Genomic DNA, 18,464 nt, shown 5'->3' with positions numbered 1-18,464 from the left:
TCCCTCCCTCTACTGTTGAACAACCCCTCCCCCAGGTGAGAGAACAGAGGAGAGGGTCACATCCAGGGATTCTGGACTTTCTCCCAGGAAAGCAGCTGGAGGTGCTCCTCCTGGGAACTGGGCCAGCAGGGTTAATTGCTCATACAATTTCAGCTTGCACAGGGGCCTCATTCATTACTGAGAAGCATTTCCTTGGGAGTGTTTACAAACCACCTGGAAAACCAGCAACAAAGAACCAACTCCCCACATTTTCCAACCAGCTTCCCACAGAAGACAGAACCAAGGATTGAGGGCAGATGGAGTCCAGAACTGACTGGGGGGAAGGGGGAGATTTTTGCTCCAAAGACAGCAGACCCCAATAGGGACTGAGGGCGGCCTTGAGGACAGGAGCATCTTGATTTCCTCAACCAGGGGCTGCATTTTGGATGACAGTTTGGATGAGACAGAAAAATGGTGCTTGTCCAGTTCAGCTGTGGTGGGGTAAAGGAGCAGAACAATAGCAGGGAGGCAAGCAGGGGGCTGAGATAAGCCCAAGGGAATAGGACTACTTAGACATTAGAAGCCACTGAGGCACACAGGACACTCCCCTCCCACCAGACCTTGTCACGGCCACTCTCTATAGGACATCACCCTGTCTTCACACTGGTCTGATCAAACTCAGCAGGTACATCAACACATGTCTAAACTCCACTGGATCAAGAAACAGGAAAGAAAAGGGTAAGGAGAGTATGAGAAGGAATGGGGGAGGGCCTCAGTCCCTGCTGGTGAAGGGTATGTTGCAGAACCACTCTGAATCATGACTGACCATTATTCTCATCCCTGAAACTCACTCCCACATCCCCCAAAACTTATGTGACCCAGGAAATGCATCTAAGAAAGCTCACAGTAGCATCGTTCTTAAACAGAAAAAAAATCTTGGAAGCGATCCATACATCCACCCACATTAGAATGGACAAATAAATAATGGTATATTCAACCAATAGAATTCCATACAACACTGAAGATGATTGATCTGTAGGTACACACATCAATGTGAAAGAATCTCAGAAACAATATCACCCAAGAGAATGAAGTCACAGAAAAATGCACAAGTCTGATTTCATTTATATGAAGTTTTTTTTTTTTTAAAAAAGGAAAGCCCAAACAATACGCTGTTTAGTGTGTATTCATAAGTGGTGAGCTCTACAAAACACAGGGGTGATGATAACAGACACTTGAATATGTGATATATTTCATAATAAAAAATTTTTAATAAGAAAAAATATAAACCTGGGGGTGGTTTGAAGAAGAGTCAATATCAGAGGAGAGAGGAGCAGAGGAGAGGAAATGACAGAGAGACAGAGCCCACAAATCACAAGGTGCATACACACACACACACACACACACACACACACACACCTACAGCCAGACATCCTTAGAAGCTGAGACATGGCCTGATCCCTCTTCTCTCTCACCTGCCCTCAATCTACTTCCTGCCAGAATTAGTGTCTCAAGAACTGCCACCTCTACACACCATTTCCCAAGCCAATCCTCAGTGTGTAATGTCCAGGCATTCCCACCTACCCTAACCGTATGCAGTGGCTTCAAATCTGTGTCAGCCCCCAGCCCCACGATCATCTTCCCCCTTCCCCTTCTTGCTTCTTCAGTCCTCCTCTCAGATGCTGCTGTGCCCTGCACCTTCTCCTGCATGAAACCCTTTTAACTATGGATGTCTACCTTAGCAGGGCCAGCAGTCTATTCATACCTGTTCAGCATCCCAATATTGGCACACTTAACAATATTTAAAGAAGGCCTTCTGTGCAGCCTTCACTGATGGATGGTGTCACTATCTCCATGGTGTCACATGACTCCATGGACAATGCACCACAGCAGGTAGGACCAGAGCCTCCCATTGTGCCCTCTTTGCATCAGAACCCCAGCAAGGAAAGGAAACCACAATATCTTCAGAAGGCCAGGCTGAAGGACAGGAGTCCCAGGGAAATCTTCCACCCCCACACTACCTCAGCCAGTGACTCTTGAGCCTCTGGGACTTCGGGGTCACTCCTTCTACTGCCTTTCCCTGTGCCAGTGCTTGCCTATTGCCCTTTGAGCTATGGCGTAGGAGCCCAAGCCAGCATAGTGTGGGTCACAGCCATGTAGTAAGTGACATATGACACTACAGTCCAGCCAGCTTTGGCCTGCCTCTGCTCTTCTCCAAAATGCAACTTAATTGGCAAAAATGTGCCCCATTCAGGGATCCCAGGAAACAGGCCAGAGAAGCATATTGGTTGTGCACATCCTCAGGGAGCCTGAGGTATCCCTACTCTACCTAGCTGCCAGCTTCTCCCCATGTGGCCTGAAAGTCCTACCCAGGAGGTCCACACAAGTGGGTCAGCCACCAATCCCGAGTCGCCAGCAATGTCCAGCCTCAGGGCTATAATCAAGAATGCCTGTTGATTGGTCCAGGTGGTTCTCAGGACAATCCTCATCCAATGTTCAGGGTACATTAGGCTAGACTTGACTGTGTAGCAGACAGCCTCACTTCTCAATGATGGTCAGGGCCTCTCCTAGCTATCTACCTCCACTCTACTCCTCAGGATGAATAGCTGCACCTGCAGAGCAGAGTCTGGGGCCTTTTCTCCACCTGTTTGCTTCTGTAAGCAACTTCCCAGCACTCCAGTGGCCCTGACACTTGAAAAATTATCAAGATACAACCTACATTAGTGCACAAATCTTAAGGCTTTACTCAAATAGAAACTTACATGTGTGTACATTTGCATAACTACAGCCCAGATCGATATTTAGAATCTCTGGGCCCTAGGAGCTGCCCATGCTTCCCTTCCCGCATCTTATCTGTTTCTGAACATGATAGAATGATTTATCCTGTATGCTCTTTAGTATCTGGATTATTATTGCCCATCATTCCTTCTAAGACTTTCTGTGTCACCTGCAACAGTAGGTCAATCTCTGTCACTGCTGTGCAGCAGGCATTGCATTATTCCATCACAATCAACTTCTCCATCTTGCTGTTTATGAACATTTGGGTTGCTTCTATTTGGTGGCTTTTATGAATAATGCTGCTGAGAATATTTTTGTCCATGTTACTAGTGAAAAAAATGAATTCATGCCTTTTGGGCATATTCCTATGGATAGAATTGGCATGTCATATAACTATATATTTCATTTTAGAAGGAAATGCCAAAGAGTTTTGCACAGTGGTTGTATCATTTTACACTCTCACTAACAAAGGAAGAGTTCCAGTTGCCCCTTATTCTTGTCAACACTTGGTATTGTAATTTTTTTTACTGAGATAAAATTCATGTACCATACAATTCATCATTTTGAAATATACAATTCAATGGTTTTTAGAATATTTACAAAGCTGTTAAATTTTCACTACCGTCTACTTGGAAAACATTTCATCACCCCAAACAGAACCTCTGTACCTATTAGTAGTCATATCACATTGCCCCCTTTCCTAGCCCTTGAAATAGCTAATTTCTTTTGTGCCTCAATCCTGAATATTTTATATAAATTAAATAATAAAATATAGATCATTTTTTAAAAAAGATTTTATTTATTTATTCATGAGAGATAGAGAGAGAGAGAGAGAGAGAGAGAGAGAGAGAGGCAGAGACACAGGCAGAGGGAGAAGCAGGCTTCCTGCAAGGAGCCCGATGCAGAATTCGACCTCGGATCCTGGAATAATGCCCTGAGCCAAAGGCAGATGCTCAACTGCTGAGCCACCCAGGCCTCCCAATATAGAGCCATTTTTAACTGACTACTTTCATAAATGTTTTTGAGTTTTATCCATGTATCATGAAGTGCATGCATTAGCACTTCATTCCTTTTTCTTATGGCTACAGAATATTTCACTGTGTGGATATAACACATTTTGTTTATCCATTCATGAGGTAATGGACATTTGTTTTTGTTTGTTTCATTTGTTTGTTTGTTTGTTTGTTTTGGTAATGGACATTTGAACTGTTTCCAATGTTAGGCAAGTGAATGATGCTGCTGTGAACATTTATGCACAAATCTTTGTGTGTACATGCATTTTTGATTCTCTCAAGTATATATACAAAAGTGGAAATTCCAGATCATATTGTAGCTCTATGTTTAACTTTCTGACGAATTTCCAAACTTTTCCACAGAAGCTGCACCATTTTATTCCCACTAGCACTATATGGGGTTTCCAATTTTTCCACATCTTCACCAACATTTGTTGTCTGTCTTTTGAATTACAGCCATCTTGTTGGGTGTGAAGAAGTATTTCGTTGTAGTTTTTATTTGCACTTATCTTATGGCTAATGATATTGAGTATCTTTTCATGTGTTTACTGGCTATTTGTGCATCTTCTTTGGAGAAATGTCTATTCAAGCCCTTTGCTCATTTTTAAACTGGATTATTTGTCTTTTTTGATATTTTTTAAATATATTCTAGATACATGGTCCCTATCAGATATGATTTGTAAATACTCCCATTATATGGGTTGTCTTTCCACTTTCTTCACAATGTCATTTGAAGCACAAAATTTAAAAATTTCAATGAAATCCAATTTATCTATTTTTTCATTGGTTGCCTTTGCTTTAGTCGTCATTGCCAAATCTAAGATCACAAATATTTACATTTATGTTTTCTTGTAATAGGCTTCCAGTTTTGCCTTCTATTTTTTAGATCTTTCATCCATTTTGAGATAATTTTTGCTTATGTTGTGAGGTAGGGATCCAATTTTATTGTTTTGCATGTAGACATCCAGTTGTCCCAGGATGGCTTGTTGAAAAAAATGGACTTGGCACTTTTGTTGAAAATCAGTTGGCCTTAGATGTAAGAATTCATTTCTGGACTCTCAATTCTATTCCAGTGGTCTATATGTCTGTTCTTATGCCAGAACCACACTATCTTAACTACTGTAGCTTTGTAGAGAGTTTTGTAATTGGGATGTTGTGAGCATTCCAAATTTGCTCTGCTTTTTCAGGATTGTTTTGGCTATTATGATTTCCTTGGATTTATATATGAATCTCTGGTGACTGACTAATTATATGTGTAAACTTGACTAGGCTGTGATACCTATGGTACCCAGTTTTTGTCAAACACCAAACTAGGAGTTGCTGTAAAGGTATTTTTTAGATGTAATCAACATTAAGATAAGTAAAGCAAACTATCTGCCATAATCTGGATAGATGTCACTCAATAAGATTAAGGCCTTAAGAATAAAAGACCAAGGTCCTCCAAAGTAAAAGGAATTCTGCTTCCAGACTGCCTTCAGGCTCTAGATACAACATCTACTCATCCTTGGGTCTCCAGCCTGTGGGCCTACCCTGCAGAATTCAGACTTGTCAGCTCACACAATCACATTAGCCATTTCCTTAATATAAAATCTGTCTTAATAGATAGGTAGGAAATAGATAGATGGATAGATAGATAGATGATAGATAGATAGATAGATAGATAGATAGATAGATAGATGATAGATAGATGATAGATAGATAGATAGATAGATAGATAGATAGATAGATAGATATTAATCCTATTGTTTCTGTTTTTCTATTTCTTGGAGATGCCTGACTAATACAATTTTTGGATCAGCTTGCTAATTTCTTAGGATCTTCTTAGAAGGATTCTATTGAATCTGTTGAATCAGTAGGACAATTTGGGAAACATTGCTATCTTAACAATATCTTTAACAATATTAAATTTTCCAATCCATGAACATGGGATGTTTTTCATTTTATTTTGATCTTTTTTAGTTTCTTTCAATGACATTTTATAGTTTTTAATGTACAGGTCTTGCTCTTCTTTTGTTAAACTTATTCCTGAGTATTTTATTATTTTTAATGCTACTATAAATGGAATTGTTTTCTTAATTTATTTTTGAATTGTTTATTCTAGTGTATAAAAATATATTTAATCTTTGTATATTGATTTCATATCTTATAATATAGCTGAACTTGTTTATTAGCTCTAATAGTCATTTTGTGGATTCCTTAAGGTTTTCTATATGCAATATCATGTTGTCTATACATCTAAGAATAGCTTTACTTCTTCCTTCACAAACTAGATGTTCTTTCTTTCTTGCTTGCTTGCTTGCTTGCTTTCTGTCTTTCTGTCTTTCTTTCATTCTTCCTTTTCTTTAATTTCTTTGGCTAGAACCTCTAACACAATGCTGAGTCAAGGTGGTAAGTGTAGACACACGCTTTTAGTTCTAACCATTGTTCTGGGTGTGGCAGTTTCTCATTATAATTTTAATTTTAATTTCCTTGATTGTTATTCTTGATAGACATGGTCTAAACATGCACCATTTTAGTTTTGTAGTTTTTATTTGCATGGTCTATGTTTAGACCATGTCTATCCTTGATGAATATTTTATCTCATGTTCCCATTGGATAAAAGATTTAAGCATGCACATCAATATATGTACACTAATATATGCATATCAGTATATATTCTGATGTCTATATAAAGCCTGATTTATGTAATTTTATGAGATAATTCTAATATTATCTCTCTGCACTTTCACAGATTGTGAAGGCATCCTAGGCATACCACTCACTGAGGCCTCTAGGTGATACTGTGTTAATAGCATGATCCATGGGGGCTTTCCTGAGGGAAGCTGAGTTCTCTGCAGTGGAGAGGGACTATGGAATCATCCCAACTCTCTCATCTGAGCTTTCTCTTGTGAGATGGATGGCTGTATGGACTTGAATTGCCCAGACTAGGGTCCAGCTCCAGCCCAACTCCCAACATGCCCCTCATCAAATTTCAGTCTCCCTATATGGAAAACAGGACTAAGATGCTGCCCACCTCTGGAGATAACACTGAGGATTGGAAGTTTGGATTGGAAGTTTTGTAGCACAGCTGCTTGGCAAACTAGTACTCAGCTGTTGGCTGTGCCCTACAAGCCAGCCACAACAGGGTCTCCAATCCCACATACTCTTGCAGTGGGATAGCAAAACTCTTCCTTTCAGGGGGTGGAGTCTGTGTTCCCTTACCTGGATCTGGGAGGTCTATGACTATAGCAGAATGATATTGTGGTATCTGAGGCTGGTTCATAAGGGGCAGTTCAGTGTTCACCTAGCCCTCTTAAGACATTCATTCTGAAAACCTATCCACCTTGCCAGAAAGAGGCAGGTACCACACAGAGCCTCACCAAGGTCCCAGCTGACAGCCAGTGTCAACCACCAGACATAGCAGGAAGTGAGCCTAAGATGACTCCACCCCAGCCCCCATATGACTCCCACCATGTACTACACCCTGAACCTGGGCAAGAACCATCCAGAGGAGCCCATCTGTCCACTGAACCAGGAGAGATCATGATAAAATGATATTTGTTCTTTTTAATATTTTATTTATTTTAGAGAGAGAGAGAGAGAGCATGAGGAAGAGTAAGAGGTAAAGGGAGAGAAACAAACTCGCTGCTGAGCCGGGAACCTGATGCAAGGCTCTATCCCAGGACCCTGAGATCATGACCTGAGCCAAAGGCAGACACTTAACCTACTGTGCCACCCAGTTGCTCCTGACTTTGTTTTTTTGAGCTGTTGTGAACTGAATGTTTATGTCCCTCCCAAATTCATGCGGTAAAGCCCAAACCCCTAATATGGTGGTATATAGAAGTGGGGCCTTTTGAAGGTGTTTAGTTTAGGAGAGATCATAAGGGTGGTCCCCCATGATAGGATTAGTTCCTTATAAGAAGAGGAAGAGACTAGAGCTCTCTTTCTGTCTTTGCTGTGTGAGGACACAGTAAGGAGGTGGCCATCTACAGGCCAGGAAATGAGTCCTCTCTAGAAACCAGATCTGCCCACACCTTGATCTTGGATTCTGGATATCCAAAACTGTGAGATATAAATTTCTGTTGTGTAAGCCACCCAATCTAAGCAATTTATTATAGCAGCCTGAACTGGCTAAGATATAAGCCATTAAACACTGGTGTGGTTCACAGATAGCCAGAACATTATAGGCTAGATATGGGAGTATTGGAGTGTGCCGAATGAGTAGGGTTTATAATTTTATTTATACCACTTGCAAACGCCAATTGGGCAAGAGACTGAGCCTCAGTTTTCTCATCTGATCAATAAGTGTTGGATTGTGATGGCAGGTGATAGAGGGGGTGGTATGAGCAGCAGCTACTTCATATGGATTAAAAGTGGTATGTGAAAGTTCTGTGAAATCAGTGAGAGTCAGCTAAGCTGAGGGGACCAAGCACAAGTAAGCTCACCACAGAGAAGGGAGGTGAAACAACACAGCCTTTTGGGCAGGAGCCTCAGCTCAGAGAGGAGGCTGGATGGCCCAGCCTAGCCCAGGGAGGTGGGAAGAGGGGACTATCAGGCCAACCTGAGCCACACACAGACTGCCCATCCCCTTGGCTGCCTCCTAGCCTTCCTCCTAGCCAACCTGAGGCATAAGACATGGTAAGGGACCTGTAGCTGGCCCCTGCTCTGTCCAGGCCCCCACCCTGACCCATGCCCCCCAAAATCAGAGGCCTGGGTCAGTTTGAGAAGCTCTGAAGCAGGGGCTTGGACAGAACATCTTTCTTGGGACTTAGTGTCAAAAATCCAGTGACACAGGTGGTCCCAACAGGGGCCTGGAGGAGCAGAGAATATTTCCAAACCTGCAAGTAATTTACTATGTTTATTAAGTGGTTATTGTAGGTTAAATAACCAACACTGCCTTATTAAAAATACTTGAAGATGATAATCACCCAAGTCTACTGTTTGCTCCCAGCAGCAGGAAGCTAGCTGTCCTGCTGGGAGCATCTTTAATAATGACTCGGCACAGAGCAGCATCCAGCAAGCGACTTCAGGAATCTCTGTCTCTGTTCTGACAGCTTTATGCTCCATAAATACTCAGAGATTATTAAAAACATATTTATTTAAGATGAACAGCTCTCCTGCAGATACAAATCTAAACTGATAAGGCTCATAAGCCCACTTACAATAATTAATGATAGTATTTAAACACCCAAACAGCTTTGCTTAAACTTGAGGCCCCAGACTCTGCAGGGCAAGAGGAGGCTGGCTGAGGGCAGGGAATATCTGGAGGCCAACAGACCTGGGGAGACCAAGCACAGCCCCTAAAGGCCCTCCTCCTTGCCCCCTGACCATCTCATCTCTCAGGGCCTTGGTTCCCTCATCTGAAATACAGGCCCTTCAGCTCTCAAACTCCATCAGTGGGAAATAAAGGCCACCTCCACAAAGGTTTAAATGAGAACACAAGGGATTAAAGCCTAAATTTAGAGACTCCAGACTCATCCCCAAGGTGGGGTCCCACTCCACCTCCCCACTTTCATCCCACCCATCTGCCTCCAGGTAAGACTCTGTACACCCATACCTCTCCTCCCTAGAACAAATCCCCCACCACCATACACCTTGCCCAGGGTATACAGAGCACCCTTCAGATCCTAGCAAAAACCATCTCTCCCAAGAAGACTTCCTGGGCACCTCACCCTACCACCCTCTTCCTGCACCCCTAGCCCACCCCACTTTCTCATCATGGCTCCTTATGACCATTTGAAAATGACAGTACAGTTAGTTTTGCCCCATCCCCTGTACTGGGAGCTCTGGAAGCACAGATGGGGTCTGTTGTGCTCACCACTTCATGCAAACACCCAGGGCGGGCAGAGTCAACACTCAAGCAAAGCTCACTGCACAAATGTAGGGCCAAGGCTGATGAGCACACAGAAGAGCAGCTTTGTTAGCAGAGACATACGATGACTGCCTGTGCCAGGCCTAGAAGGGTTTTTAGACTCATGTTCTGTTCTGTGCCTGTCTCTCTCTTAATGACCATGGCTTTGCAAGATGCACTAAAATCTGTTAGGGTAGGTTAGCCCTCTTTTCTCAGCCTATTTTTCAAAATAGGCCTCCCTATTTAAACAATTTTATTCTTGTAGATAGATTTTAGAATAACTTTGTTATGTTCGTCAAAAATTTTGCTGCAATTTTTATTGTGATTGGTTGTTCTGGGTGTTTTGGGGTTTTTTGGTTTTGTTTTGTTTGGAATTTGGACCTCCAGTGTGGAGAGTGTATTAACCGCGCTTCTCAATTTATAGCTAATTAATATTGTTGGGCCTGAAAACATTCCTCCCTTTCAGGTTATTTCCCTTTTCCCCTTCCCCTTCGTTACCCAAAGGTAACCTGCCTGTGTTCAATGGGTGTTGTACATGTGCTTTCAAAATGAGCATTGCTCTTTTGTGTGTATTTTTAATTTACGTAAATAGTGCTATGTTTAAACTTCATGCTGTCTTTCCCCACTCAGCACTATTTTTAAGATTGTTCCATGTTGTCAGGGGGCCAGTTCATCTGTTGTGACTTTCCCCCATGCCCCTGCCTACTGTCTGCAGGCATGCATGCCCCGTATGTATGATACTGTACAGTGAGTACGTACACAAACCACGATAGATTCTAGTCTCTTATGGGTTTCAGATGTTGCAAATACCTTCTCCTGGTCCACCGCCCGTCTATGAACTTTCTTCAGGGTCTTTCAATGAACAGAAATCTTCAATGCCAACATTAATATATTCACTCATTTTTTAAAGTCTTGCAGCCTGTGCTTTTAGAATTGTGTTTAAGACCCACCCAGCCCTCAATCACAAAGATATACACCTTTGAACTTACATATCTGAAGATAACTGATTTTTTTTAATGTTAAGTGATGCCACCCAGGCCTAAAGTCCAGATGAAGGAGAACAGTGTTTTTAGTTGAAGTTATTGAAGGAATAAAGGATCCTGTAGTTACCCCACTTGCAACTACAGGCCCCGGACAGCCCAGCTGAGGCCAAGAGAATGGCCATGTCCCGAGGTAGCCCCTCACACCTTTGCTCAAATAAGTGCCCATCTTGGAGGAGGCCAGGCACCCCCAAGGTGATGGGGACATTGTGGGGACACAGAATTTGCTTGGCCTTTAACAGGGAGACAGACAACATTTAGAAATAACAAACACAAGGGAGATCCCTGGGTGGCTCAGCAGTTCAGTGCCTGCCTTTGGCCCAGGGCATGATCCTGGAGTCCCAAGATCGAGTCCCAAGTCGGGCTCCTGGCATGGAGCCTGCTTCTCCCTCTGCCTGTGTCTCTGCCTCTTTCTCTTTCTCTCTCTCTCTCTCTCTCTCACTATGTCTATCATGAGTAAATAAATAAAATCTTTTAAAAAAAATAACAAACACGAGAAGTGTAGCTTCAAATTGCGTTCTCCATCTCGACCGAGGCATATACTGCATGTACTGCATATACTGCAGTCTGCCTATATAAACAGCCTCTGAACTCTGCACTTAAGATGTATGTACTTTCCTACACATGTATAATTCCTCCATAAAAAAAGAAATTTAAGAGCTCTCCCCCACCAAAAGGGGTCAGCAACAAGGAAGACAAGTTAACAGAGACTTCCAGATGAAAACAGAATAAGAGACCCTCAGATGCCAGAGCTACAAATGAGGTGGATCCCAAAAGGTCTAAGGCATCCTAACCAGAGGCAGCTGATACAGGGGTGGGGGAGTCAGGCCAACCTGGACTCCAGTCCTAACTCTGCCACTCACAAGTGTGATCTCAGGGAAGCCGTGTAACCCCTAGAGCCTTAATGTCCCCATCCACATAGTGGGCCGGCACCATCTCTGTCGCGGGTGACTGGGCTGAGAGTCTTTCGAGGCAGTAAGATGAGCTGGGGATTCCTTCTTAAACTGTGACATTTCTGCCACAACAGGCCCTCCTCTTTCCCCTGACACCCGATGTCACTGGCTACCCTGCCTCACCATAGGGAACAGTTCCTCCTGGTGTTAAGGCAGGTGTTGAGAAACATACCACATCAGCTTCATCTACAGAGGAAGTGCTCAATAAATATCTGATCAGTCCCTTTCCAGGAATAGCCTCCCCAGATGCACAGACGTAGGGTCTTGTTTGCATACTGGGCCAGGCATGACTGGGGACATCTGAGAGAGGCTGTGAGAGCAGGAACGGGAGGGCCCCACCAGCAGAGGCAGCCCCCCTCACTCAAATATTGCCCCAGGCAACAGAAAGCAGTTCCCAGAGCAAAAGACCATCTTTCACAAGTAGCTGAAATATGGATTTTATGAGAAATCTCCCTATTTTAAAATTTTTGGCAAATCATTGAAATTGTTTATAACACCACAGACTAAACAAAAGTCATGTCTGGGTTGCCAGATTGCCACATTCAAGCATGTCTCTACCACCTCTATGTTACAAGGGACACACAGAGAGGATGGCCAACTGGGCTGGGGTTATATAGTGAGCAAGTTGGTAGAGACCTGGGACCTAAAAGCTATCAGTCTATCTATCTCTCCATGTATCATCCATCTATCCATCATTCGCCATCCATCCATCCATCCATCATCTGCCAACCATTTATCATTTATCCATCATCCACCATCAACCACCATCATTCATCCCTCCTTTCCCCCTCCCTCCAATCAACCATTCCTGCATCCATCCATCATCTCTACATACATACAAGCATCAACCATTTATTCATTCACATATTTGTTGAGTGTCTACTGTATGCCAGGTTCCTTGATCGAAGCAGAGGACACAACAATGAACAAATAAAATAAACAGATGAAAACAAGCAAATCTTTCTACCTAAGCTACTATATTATGGGGGGAGCTGACATACAAACATTAATTCATAACGTATATCAGGAGGTGACAGGGCTGCAGAAAAAAATAAAGCAGGGAAGAAGTAGAGAGTGGTTGGGTGGAGTTGCAATTTTCAATAGGTTGGCCAAGGAAGGCCTTGCTGAGAGATGGCATTAGAGGGAAGACCTATAGGAAGTAAGGGAGAGGCTGGCAGGGGAAATATCAAGGGTGAGTCCTACAGCTTCACTATGGGGGAAATGGTAAGGAGGCCAGGTAGGGAGAGACAGCAGGGTGGGGGTCGGGGCAGAGGAGAAGGCAGGCATTGTGAGCATGGCTTTCAATAGAGGCAGGACCTGCTCTAAGATGTGACCAGGATATCTGTGCAAGGGGAGATGGGCTAGAAGGGAGTAGGAGGGAGAAGGAGCTCAGGGAAGGAGGATATTGTAGGACAGCAGGTGAGAGATAGCAGTGGCTGAGAAGATGGTGGAGCAGCAGAGGTGGGGGAATTAGTCTAGGTATACCAACCAGGTGAAGGTGGCCAGGTGTGGGGTAGTGGAGGCATGAGCGGCATCAGGAAGGCCCCAAGCCTTCAGGCCTGAGCATCTGAGAGCAGAAGGTAGAGCAGGGTGGGCACTCAGCCCTGCCATATGAAGGTAGAGATGCCAACCTGGTGTCCCAAGTAGAGCTGTGCAGGCAGCAAGTGGCATTCAGGGAGGAGTTACGTCAGATTCCCTGGGCTTGGGATCCCTGGGTGGCGGCGCCTGCCTTTGGCCCAGGGCGCGATCCTGGAGACCCGGGATCGAATCCCACGTCGGGCTCCCGGTGCATAGAGCCTGCTTCTCCCTCTGCCTATGTCTCTGCCTCTCTCTCTCTCTCTCTCTCTCTCTCTCTGACTATCATAAGAAAAAAAAAAAAAGATTCCCTGGGCTTCCGCCTGGGCCAGCACACAGTGGTGCTGAATTCAGCTATCTCCCCTGGAGGCCAGGGCCACAGCTCACCCTTCTTTTCAGGTCAGCCAGCATCAATTCTTTCCCCATGCTAGGCTGAGGTCAGCCTCCCTCAGACCCACTCCTCACCCAATGAGCTTCTTGCTACAGGACGCACAGACATTTATCCCATTACGGGATAAAGGCTGCTCAGGCAGCTCTTGGGAAGCCAGAGCAGGGGGAAGCTCTCACTCCCCACCTCAGGATGTCCAGCTTCAGCAAATAAAAATACAGACCTTCAAATTTCACATTAACAATGAATAATTGGATGGGATATTTCACTAAAAAAATTGCTCTTTGTTGATCTGAAATTCAAATTTAACTCAGAGTCCTTTGTCTGGCAACTCGACCCATAACCCTCAAGGGACAGGCCACACAGAGGCCAGAGGCTGGTGGCTTTGAAGCCTCCCTGTGCTCAGTCCCTCCCAGGGGCTGTGCATGAATCATCGGGGCCTCACAAGGACCTGGGATGGAGGCATCATTTTTCTCCTTTGAAGATAAGGGAGTTGAGCCTTAGAGAGAAGGCAAAATCTGTGAGGGATTCATGGAGGTGAGGAATAGGAGAGGGACCTGGATACAGAGTACCTGGCTCCAAAGTCCATGGCTGGCAGCTTACCTAGGACTTAGAGATCTCAATCCTCTCCCCAGTGTTGGAGGTGAATGGAAGTCCAGTCATGCACCCAGAACACAGACTCACAGGACACTGGCAAGTGCAAAGGGTTGTCCAGGGGTTGGTCAACACCAAAAAGGATCAGTAGGGACAATGAGAAGGCATTTGAGAACTATGGGTGCCTCCCCTAGAAACATGACATGGAGAAGACCAGTGTGGATCTCTGAAGATCTCTGAAACTGCATTTGTTATTTCCCCTTATAGTTCCCATCAACACTTCTAATGTCATTATGTTCTTAACTGTGTTCCCACCAGCCCCCAGACTGTCATCATTGCACATGACAGTAGACACTACCCTTTACTTTACTCAGGGTAGAGTAAAGATGGCCCTGATCCTTACCCCTTCTTTCTACCCTGCCCTCTACAATGTGATTGTGTACCTCCTCCCATCAGTTTACCCCATCCCTTTAACTAATAGAATATACCGGAAATAACACTGGGCCCGTTCTAAGACAAGGCTTCAAGAGGCTTTGCATGTTTCTAATATCAGTCTTGGAAGTCTGTAACCAGAATGAAGGCCACTGGAAGGGTAAGAGGCCCCATGAAGAACATCTCCACCATCACAACTGAGGCCTCAGATATGTGAGTGAGTCCAGCAAAAACAGATCGCCTAAATTGCCAAGCCACAGAGTTGTGAGCTAAATAAATGATGGCTGTTAGAAGCCACAAAGTTTTGGGGTAGTTTGTTATGCAGCAAAAGCTAGCTGATACAGCCTCCACCTTCTCTCTGTTCCTTAGGTTCAAAACTTTTGACTCCTCTTTGACTGCCAAGAGCCCCTCACTCCATGTCTCTGCTACCAGGCCTCTCCTTCCCACTCCACACTGAGGGCACTCCTTTACCTGGGCTAGCCAAGATCACACAGCTAGCACTGAGCCGACTAGGATTCAATGCCCCACACTCTGTCTTCAGAGCCACCTCTTTTTTTTTTTTTTAAGATTATATGTATTTATTCATGAGAGACAGAGAGAGAGAGAGAGAGGCAGAGACACAGGCAGAGGGAGAAGCAGGCTCCATGCAGGGAGCCCGATGTGGGACTCGATCCCAGGTCTCCAGGATCAGGCCCTGGGCTGAAGGCAGACGCTAAACTGCTGCGCCACTGGGGCTGCCGCAGAGCCACCCTCCTAAATGTCCTCTGAACACCCACTACACAGCAGCGCTGTCAGGTTAACATGTCCTTAGGTTCCCCACAAGACCCTGAGCTCTGCCAACCAGGTAGAGGGCCTGCCTTGGTCATCTCTGTTGCCCCAGGAGCAAGACTGAGACCGGCTGTGTACGGAGGGGGAGGGGGCTCTAAGGAATAATCGTTAAAGATACAAATGATACATCCAGATGGAGTAGTGGTTAAGGGCAGGAGCTCTGCAACGAGCTGCCTATGTTTAGATCCGGGCTCTGTGCTTCAGAACTGGCTGTCTTGGGCAGGTAACTAATCCCAATGCCTTGTTTTCCCTATCTGTAAAATGGGGAGACCAGTGCCTTCATCACAGAGTCGTTTGTAAATAGTGAATGAAGTGAATACTCAGAACAGTTGGTGTTTAATAGACAACCCCGTGGATGGTGAGGGGCCTTGTGCAAGCTCACACAGCAGTGGCAGAGGCACGTGGCTCGTCATGTTCCCCACTCATCCTTATTTCATCCTTAGGGACATCTTGAAATGTGGGTCCTGCTTCTGGACCCCTGAATCAGGTCTCTGTGTCAAGGGCCCTCTCCCTCCTCCTGTGGCGTCAGCCCTCCCCCATCCTGGTCCACTGCTGGGACTGGGCCATCCTCCCCTGCTCCCTCAGCCTGTCTGCTCCCCTCTGACATCCTTTCTCCCTCCAGTTCTCACCTCCTCCCAGGAAATGTCACTGTGACAACATTGATAAATATTTATAAAGGCAGCCGAGGAGATAGGGCGCAAACAAGCCAAATAAATAAGCACATTTTAAAATACTGTGCTTGACAGTTGACTTCCCCTGACTGAGGATCTATGTGTGTGTGTGTGTGTGTGTGTGTGCGCGCGTGCGCGCACGCACTCTTGCCCAGGCATGTGCACATGCACACACGTGTGCACATTCATGCACAAGCTGCATGTCCTCACACATCAACTCACAGACTGCTAGCTCCTTCTAGGTCATCCGTGGGGATCAGTGGAAACTGTTCCCTCCACAGATGGGGAGCCTGAGGCCCCAAGAGGGATGGGCTTGCCCAGGATGCTCAGCAGGACAGTGACAGGTGGGGAGCTTCCATCCAGGCCAGCTTCATGTGTGCTGAAGTCCCCGCTTGGCCTGGTGTCTATAAACAGAGAACAGCTGTTAGCAAATGCATTAAGGGATTTCATGTTTACTCTGCTCTTATCTGAGGCAATAACTGTGGGTTTAGGGGAGATAGCCCAGGTCTGTTGCACAGGCCTGCCTGGCAGCAGGGCGTCTGCGCTGGCTTCTGCACACATGCTTGAGCCGCCTGCAGCATCCCAGCAGGGTATTTTCAAGGAAGGACAGTTCCCAGTAGGGCTCAAGCCTGGATTATCCTTCTCGTGGGACCTGCAAGCAGGCTCCCCTATGTTTGGGAGGAGGCCTGGAGCCTTGGAGAAGTCCTTTCTCTAACCTGTGAGGTTTCTTAAAAGGCCCCAAAGCTAACAGCCTCTGTGTGGATTCTGTGATTACCATTCTACCCCCGAGGACGAGGAAATCCAGACCCATCTATATCTAGTTCACAGAAGATACTAGGCTTTTGACTCCTCCACCCACAGTGGCTCAAGGAGAGGCAGGGCAGGGAAGGGGGTCACCTCTGGCTGATATTGATGAGCACCAGGTGCCAAGCTCCTCAGGAAACTCATTCACAAAAACCCTACCACCCAGGCCTTATTATAACCACCCCCCCCCCGCCCCCAATTAACAGGAAGAAGCCCGGGACTCAGAGAGCCCCAGGGAACCAGCCAGCAGCAGCAGGGAGCCCAGCAAGGATGCCAGGTGTTACTACCCTGTGCTCAGGGGCGCCCACTTGCCCACTTACCACCCCGACTGAACGGGGTGGAGCAGCACCACTGTCAATAGATCATGTTTTCAGAAGAGAGCCCTGCCTCCAGGAGTCTAGGTCCCCGGGGATGGGGACGCTGGTGCTCAGGCTTCCTGGGCAGGAGCAGCTGCCCTTTGCCGTTGGGTAGGAGGCCAGGCCTGTGTGGGCCTCAGCAAGTCCCACGGTCCCAAGGGTCCCAGGGTGCCAGCCAGCAGAGCTGTGGGGACAGGACATGCAGGGAGTGGGGCGGGTGGGACAGCAGCCTCTGCTGGATACCCTGGTGCCTTCTCCCTGGATCCCCCTGAGGCAAAGGCTCTCATAGCACCTCTCCCCAGACTCAGCTCCCTCCTGCCCTGCCCCTACCTTGAGTCAGCCTCCTCGCCACCCCCTCCCCCTTCCCCTCCACCCTCCCCCAAGAAGGCTCCTGGCCATGGTGGAGTCTCCCTACCATACACAGTGCCCACTCTCACTCACCCTCATGCCTGCTCCCGCCTGCCCTTGGGCTGGAAGCTGCCCCTGTCCATCCCAATCCCTCCACTGACCTGGGCGGGACCTCAGACCTGACCTCCATTATCTTTTTTTTTTTTTTTCAATTTTCTTTATTTTTTTCTTTCTAGATTTTTTTTTTTTTTTGGAGTTTGATTTGCCAACATATAGCATAACACCCAGTGCTCATCCCATCAAGTGCCCCCTCAGTGCCCATCTCCCAGTCACCCCATCCCCCACCCATCCCCTTCCATTACCCCTTGTTCGTTTCCCAGAGTTAGGAATCTCTCATGTTGTCTCTCATATTTCCCACTCATTTTCTCTCCTTTCCCCTTTATTCCCTTTCACTATTTCTTATATTCCCCGAATGAATGAGGCCATATAATGTTTGTCCTTCTCCGATTGACTTACTTCACTCAGCATAATACCCTCCAGGTCCCTCCACGTCCAAGCAAATGGTGGGTATTTGTCGTTTCTAATGGCTGAGGAATATTCCATTGTATACATAAACCACATCTTCTTCATCCATTCATCTTTCGATGGACACCGAGGCTCCTTCCACCATTTGGCTATTGTGGACATTGCTGCTAGAAACATCGGGGTGCAGGTGTCCAGGCGTTTCATTGCATCTGTATCTTTGGGGTAAATCCCCAACAGTGCAATTGCTGGGTCGTAGGGCAGGTCTATTTTTAACTCTTTGAGGAACCTCCACACAGTTTTCCAGAGTGGCTGCACCAGTTCTCATTCCCACCAACAGAGCAAGAGGGTTC

At 45.9% G+C, this 18,464-nt stretch overlaps 1 long non-coding RNA gene across 5 annotated transcripts in view; it reads right to left on the bottom strand.

The window, feature by feature from the left end:
• Positions 1-13,532: 13,532 nt before the first annotated feature.
• LOC140609697 (uncharacterized) overlaps positions 13,533-18,464 on the bottom strand; it is a 42,148-nt gene continuing 37,216 nt past the window's right edge. For all 5 annotated transcript variants that reach the window (XR_012011426.1, XR_012011428.1, XR_012011427.1 and 2 more), the window contains one exon: positions 13,533-16,485. This is a non-coding gene — a long non-coding RNA (uncharacterized lncRNA). The remainder of the gene's footprint in view (positions 16,486-18,464) is intronic.

The sequence above is a fragment of the Canis lupus genome, chromosome 19, assembly GCF_048164855.1.
Source record: "Canis lupus baileyi chromosome 19, mCanLup2.hap1, whole genome shotgun sequence".
In the NCBI taxonomy this organism is placed as follows: domain Eukaryota; kingdom Metazoa; phylum Chordata; class Mammalia; order Carnivora; family Canidae; genus Canis; species Canis lupus.
The sequence above is the reverse complement of the archived record's forward strand: the minus strand, read 5'-3'. Positions and strand labels throughout refer to the sequence as shown.